Here is a 7,114-nt window from a genome sequence, read left to right as displayed (position 1 = left end):
TCTCAAGATCATTCTCACCTTCAGACAATTTGTCTTCACCTTTCTTTTCCAACCAAGGATCTCGAGTTGATGAAGAATTTGTCATCCCTCAGATCTCAGATATGATCACCTCTGATTCTCATGAAATAACTGTGAATTTGGATTCTCCCTTCTCATATGAATCTTCACCTTTACCTTCTGATCATTCATCTCCTCCTGATTCAGCATCTGAGAAAACCACACAACAGGACCTTGAAATCATTTTGAGAAGATAAAAAAGACCTCATAATCAACCAGGATACTTGTAGGAAATTAGAGAGAGAATTTTTCTTGTGTATTCATTTCTGCTGAATGATGTATATATACATGTATCCTAATAAAATAAAAGAGAAATGCTTAAATAAAAGAGAATATATAGCTATGTTAGTGCCTGAAACTTCGTTATCTTTGTGGCTGTACACCACTTCACTTTGTCTTCTTTGTGGTTGTGCACCACTCCACATGTAGCTTTTACTTTGTCCAGATCTTTTAGAGACCTTATTTTATTGGTCTTGGTCTTGTGTACTTTTATGTCTGTCGTTTGAAACTTTGTGTTCATCGACATCACCATATCTCCCTTCATTCTCTTTTCTTCGACAATGATCAGCGAGCTCGAAATTGATTGAGAGTTCCAATTTCAACACCCCCTTAATTTGGAGGGGAGAGAAGCAACCCCCAACTTGCCAAGTAGATTGTGATGCAGAGAACCAGATAAAGGTTTTGTGAACAGATCTGTCAGTTGACACGATGAAGGGACAAACGAGAGTGAAATTAAACCAGAGAGGAATTGTTGCCTAACAAAATGGCAATTATGTTCAACATGTTTGGTCCTTTCATGAAATACCGGATTCCGTGCGATATGAATCGCAGCTTGACTGTCGGAGTGAATTGAAACTGGAAGAGAGGGAGGAGTACCCAGATCTGAAAGTAAACGATTCAACTAAGTGATCTCTGCCACGACTCGTCGCATTGAACGATACTCCGCTTCTGCGGAGGAAAGGGATACGGAAGATTATTTCTTCGATTTCCAGGAAATTGGAGATCCGCCTAGTGTGATAAAATATTCACTAATTGATCGGCGAGAGTATGCGCAAGATCCCCGATCGGCGTCGCAGAAAGCTAAAATATCGAGTTTGGGATTGGTAGAGAGAAAAAGTCCCTGACCTGGGTCTGAACGGAGATAACGAATGACTCTGAGTGCAGCTGTGAAATGGGGAATCCTGGGTTGCTGCATGAATTGGCTTAGGTGGTGTACTGCAAAAGATAAGTCTGTCTGGTATGAGTTAGATAGTTGAATTTCCCAAAAATTCTCCGATATGCAGTCGGATCCTTCAATAACTCACCCGATTCTGCATTCAATTTCTAGGAAGGATCTAGAGGCGATGATACCAGTGGCATATGATCACAATTGTACTCGGCCAGAAAATCCAAGGTAAACTTTCCTTGGCTCACTATCATTCCTTATTTTTGTCTGAATATTTTAAGTCCCAGAAAATAATTCAAGTCTCCTAGATCTTTGACTTTAAACTCGAAATCTAGAAAATACTTTAATTGAGATAATTCTTCTGGTTTGTTGCCTGTTTGGATAATATCATCCACGTAGACTGCAACAATAGAAATAAAACCATTTGATTCTTTAAGAAACAATGAATAGTCATTCATGTATGAAACAAATCCTTTGGAGTTCAAAGTTGTTGTAAGCCTAGCATACCACTGTCGGGATGCCTGCCTCAAACCATATAAAGATTTTTTGAGTTGGCACACATGATTAGGACTTAGAGCAGGTAGACCTGCCGGAAATTTTATGTATACTTCTTCTTCCAATTCACCATGCAAGAATGCATTGTTCACATCTAGCTATGATATTTTTCAGCCCTTTTTGACTGCTACTGTTAAAATACATCTGATTGTGGTCATTTTAACCACAGGACTGAAAGTTTCATTAAAATTAATCCCTTCTCTTTGAATGTCTCCTCTAATGAGTAATCTTGCCTTTAATCTTTCAGTGCTGCCATCTTATTTGTGTTTTACCTTATATACCCATTTACAAGGTAAAGCTTTTCTTCCTTCTGGTAAGTTAATAACTTCTCAAGTCTGATTATCAATCAGAGCCTGTATTTCAGAATCCATTGCTTGTTTCTACCCTGAGTGTAAGGATTCTTGAGAAAAGCTTATAGGCTAAGTCATGCTAGAAATACAGTTTAAAACCTTTTGATTTACAGTTGATAATGCAGCAAAAGAATAGGTTAATGGATTAGCAGGTTAGCTAAAACAGGAATTAGTTAGATTAGTTAAGAAGGTAGAATTACATACATAGTCTTTCAAGTATCCTGGTTGATTATGAGGTCTTTCTGATCTTTTAAAAATGATTTCAGGGTCCTGTTGTGTGGTTTTCTCATATGTTGAATCAGGGGGAGATGAATGATCAGAAGGTAAAGGTGAAGATTCATATGAGATGGGAGAATCCAATTCACAGTTGTTTCATGAGAATCAGAGGTGATCATATCTGAGATCTGAGGGATGACAAATTCTTCATTAACTGGAGATCCTTGGTTGGAAAATAAAGGTGAAGACAAATTTTCTGAAGGTGAGAATGAACTTGAGAATGGGTAAATAGCTTCATTAAAATGTACATTTCTTGAAACTATCATCTTTCTGCTATTTAGTTCCAATAACTTATACCCTTTCTTTCCATAAGGGTATCCCATAAAGACACATGCATTAGCTCTAGGTTCAAACTTTTCTCAATTGTGTGAATTTGTTGAAATATAATATAAACACCCAAAACTTCTAAAAAACAAATAAGATGGGTCCTTTCCAAAAAGAACTTCATATGGTGTTTTGTTCTCAGTATTCTGGATAGGTATTTGTTGATCAAGAAAGCTGCAGTTAATGCACTCTCCCCAAAATGATATAGGAACCTTGGACTGGTGCAATAGTGCTCTAGACACCTCCAATAGATGCCTATGTTTCCTCTCCACAACTCCATTTTGTTGTGGAGTATGTACACATGATATTTGATGAATAATTCCTTTAGAGGCAAAGAAGGCAGAAGACTCTGCACTTCCTCCTAACTTCAGTGCATTATCTGACCTAATTACTTTTACCTTAGTATTGAACTGTCTTTCAACCATAGCCAAAAAATACTTTAGTAAATAGAAAGCATTGCTTTTAGCCTTTAAGAGATAAATCCATGTTCCTCTGCTATAATCATTAACTATGGTTAAGAAGTATCTATACCCATCATGAGTAGATACTTTGTAGGTCCTCCAAGTATTAATGTGTATTAATTCAAAAATAGTTTTAGAACTGATTTCACCGGATAAAAATGGTAATCTTGATTGTCTTGCCAATGGATAAATATTGCAAGTAGAATCAATATTAAAAGGAGACATATGTTTTGAACAAACATTCTTCATTGTTGAAAATAGCATGTGTCCTAATCTAAGGTGCCACAACCTTACATCACTAGCATTGCTTACAGGAATTTTAAGAGAACTAGAAACTCGAAGACAACTAGACTGTTTTTGACTACATAAAAAAGCCATAGTGGCTGAACTAAACTTCTTAGGATTCTGAATAAAAGACTCTAATAGATAAAGTCCCGTCCTAACTTCACCAAATTCCAGAGGCCTCTTCATTGAAAGGGCCTACAAAAAAATCCAATGGAAGAGAATATGAGCAGATATCTTAATTGTTGATACAATCTTTGAACTGAAATAAGATTATATCTGAAACTAGGAATAAAAAGAACATTCTTTAGAGTGACTTTAGAGTTGAGAATGACACTTTAGCTTGAGTTACCTTAATCCTATAAGAATCTGGAAGATTGACAAAAATAGGTGAGATTAGAGATTTCAGTTATAAATTTTTTTTGAATCAAAGCTGGTGTGCTCTGTTGCCCTTGTATCTAATATCCACGTCCTCTTTTTGAAATGAACAATTCTGTAAGTAGAATTATTAAAGGAATTACCAGCATAATTTGCTACATTTGCTGATGCCTCTTGAACTGATCCACTTGGTTGATTTGCATTTATATTTTGTAGTAACTGCATGAGATGTGAATACTGCTCTTGAGTGATTTGTTGTCCCATGCTTCCTCCATCAAGGGTGTTGGATCCCTGTCCATGTTCTTCTTCTGTTGAGAATACTGCATTGCTCCTTGCATTTTTTTTTTGAAATTACTTGCCCTTATTAAACTTGAAATCATTTGGAAATCCAACTATCCTGTAACACTTATCAACTGTGTGTCTAGGTTTCTTGCAATGAGAGCAAACCAGGTTGTTCTTTCTTCCTTTTGCCTCATAGTTTCCAGCTCTTTGATTGAAGGTGTTCTGATTCCCAGCCAAGAAAGATGTAGATTCTCCAAGAAATTGTGAGCTTACATACACCTCTCTCTATTTTTCATCTTGCATTAAGAGTGCATATGCATGATTTACACTCGGAAGAGGAGACATCATTAGGATGTTTCTCTTAACAACAGTATATATATCATTTAAACCCATCAAAAACTTAATCAGTCTCTCATCGTGAAGAGATTTGTTCATCTTTGTCTTTCCACCACATTGACATGCACAAGAACAACTCACATTTGTGTTCAGTGCATCAAGTTCATCCCAGAGTCCTTTCAACTTTGTGAAGTAACCAACTCTGTCATTTGATCCCTGCACTAAGTCACTTAACTCCTTCAGCAAATGATAGAGCTTTGCTCCATTGGACTGTCCAAATCTGTCCTCAAGCTCTTTCCACAAATCCCTGGCTGTTTTTGAATAAATGATATTGTCAACTATCTCATTGGACAATGAGTTGAGCAGCCATGATATTACCATGTCATTGCATCTGCTCCATAGTTTGAAATCAGCAGAGTCTGCATCTGATGCTTTGTGAGTTCCGTTAATAAAACCTACTTTGTTTTTGCTGACAGGGCTATCAAGATAGATCTTCTCCAGCCTCCATAACCTTTTTCATTGAATGATGAGCTCACCAGGTTCATCCCTGGTGAATCTGAAGCATGAAGGAAAAAGGGGTGACTGTGATATGGTCCAATATTTGTTGTATTGACAGTACTTGAAGTGGTTCCAGAGGTGACCTCAGATGTTCCAGTCATCCTTTGAGTTTTGGATGAATGCTGAGCAAATCAATGAAGAAAAGAATCAACTAGAGATTATGATCTCAAAGCTTTGATACCATGTAGGAATTTAGAGAGAGAATTTTTCTTGTGTATTCATTTCTGCTGAATGATGTATATATACATGTATCCTAATAAAATAAAAGAGAAATTCTTAAATAAAAGAGAATATACAATTATGTTAGTACATGAAAATATGTGTGAGATTACTCCACTTTATCTTCTTGGTGGCTGTACACCACTTCACTTTGTCTTCTTTGTGGTTGTGCACCACTCCACATGTAGCTTTTACTTTGTCTAGATCTTTTAGAGACCTTATTTTATTGGTCTTGGTCTTGTGTACTTTTATGTATGTCGTTTGAAACTTTGTGTTCATCGACATCACCATATCTCCCTTCATTCTCTTTTCTTCGACAATGATCAGCGAGCTCCAAAATTGATTGAGAGTTCCAATTTCAAAATATATATATATATATATATATATATATATATATATATATATATATATATATATATATATATATATGTCTGGTAATTGAAAAAACGATTTATGCAGGTAATTCATTTCTTTTTTAGGAGTTTCCTTACATATCATGCTCATTTATCTTAAGAGTCTTTTGTTCCGTGTGGATTAGAAAAGTTTTTAAAACCATATTATTTTTAAACACGGTTACGTTGTTTCACAAGAACTCGGAACAAAAACTTTGCAAAAAGTAACGAGTGCAAAGGTAGGATTTTTTACAAGAACTATTAGACCTATTTATCAAAGATATTATCTGAGTAGACAATTCTCTAAAAACTAAACCAAATCGGCAAACGCTACTTTAAATAGAAATTTCATTTAATTTCGTTGAGTATCTGTAAGGTAAGTTAAGCTCCAAAAACTCATATAGTTTGGATTTAGTGGAATGAAAGTGACTTATCTTAAGATTGATTTCAAATTTATTAATTTGTAAATGTACACTAAGATAAATGAGTTTCTAAAAAAAAAGAGAGTATAAATGCTTGAAGTTCAAACCAAAATAGTGCCAACTGGTTGAATTTATGATATGATATGATTGTTGCTTATGAATCAAGCCAAATGTTATAATTTTCTTGCTTAAATATTGGGTGTTGAGGACGAGAATAGAAATAATCATGTAAAATTCTTGTGACTCTAGGGGACAAAGGCACAAAGCATTTACTCCATAAAACTAAATGGATGTGTAAGTATAAGTAGCAGAATTAAAGAGTCTAAGGAAATGGTCCCTAAAATGTTCAATGCTCTCAAGGCAAAGCTTGTAAAGCTGGACTTGACAAAAAATAGAAAAGCATGTAAGAGTTATAAGCTATGAACGGAGGCTAATTTAAAATTAAAATTTATCTGTAGCGTCCTCAAGTTAATATACAATTAAAATAGTTCACTATCAAATATTTAAAATAATTATAGTATATTTCTTAACTTATACAGAGGATCTGCACCTTTAAACCCATATATTATATTCTCTAGCGTAACCTCCCGAACATAAAATATTACCCTTAGGGGTGTTCAAACCGACCCGAAAAATAGCACCAAATCGAAAAGTTAAAGCAACCCGATTAAAAAATTCGATTAGATTTGGTATTGAGTAAAAACACCCGAACCAAACCGACATATAAATATATAATTTTTATATATACTTTTAAGACTTTATATAGAATTTTTTTTAATAAAAATGTCTAGAAATATTTAGGATTTTCTCATAAAATAGAATATTTAATATAACTATGAAGTGCATTCAGTTTTATTTACTTTAAATAATGTGTTGTATCACTTTCTTATTAAGTATTATTGAAATCCATCAATCATCTCTTTGTTCTTCCATATTCATATGTCAAGATTTCTTATATCTTTTTCGAATTTGAAAAAGTATTTCGATAATTTAAATAGAACATATCATTATTTAAGTAACATATTGATTTTTATGTTTAATTATTATATTCGATTAA

General features: G+C 34.4%; 1 long non-coding RNA gene across 2 annotated transcripts; it reads left to right on the top strand.

Moving 5' to 3' along the window:
* Nucleotides 1-424: 424 nt before the first annotated feature.
* LOC117281939 (uncharacterized) lies at nucleotides 425-5,322 on the top strand. 2 transcript variants are annotated; one of them, XR_004512569.2, is made up of 4 exons: nucleotides 439-1,450; nucleotides 2,394-2,605; nucleotides 4,274-4,393; nucleotides 4,943-5,322. It is a non-coding gene; the product is annotated as an uncharacterized lncRNA (long non-coding RNA). The 2 variants fall into 2 exon arrangements; XR_011412666.1 differs by having other exon boundaries at nucleotides 425-1,450; nucleotides 2,394-4,393.
* The last annotated feature ends 1,792 nt before the right edge of the window (nucleotides 5,323-7,114 follow it).

Source organism: Nicotiana tomentosiformis, chromosome 12, assembly GCF_000390325.3.
Source record: "Nicotiana tomentosiformis chromosome 12, ASM39032v3, whole genome shotgun sequence".
Lineage (NCBI taxonomy): Eukaryota > Viridiplantae > Streptophyta > Magnoliopsida > Solanales > Solanaceae > Nicotiana > Nicotiana tomentosiformis.
This window is presented reverse-complemented; position numbering and strand designations above follow the sequence as displayed.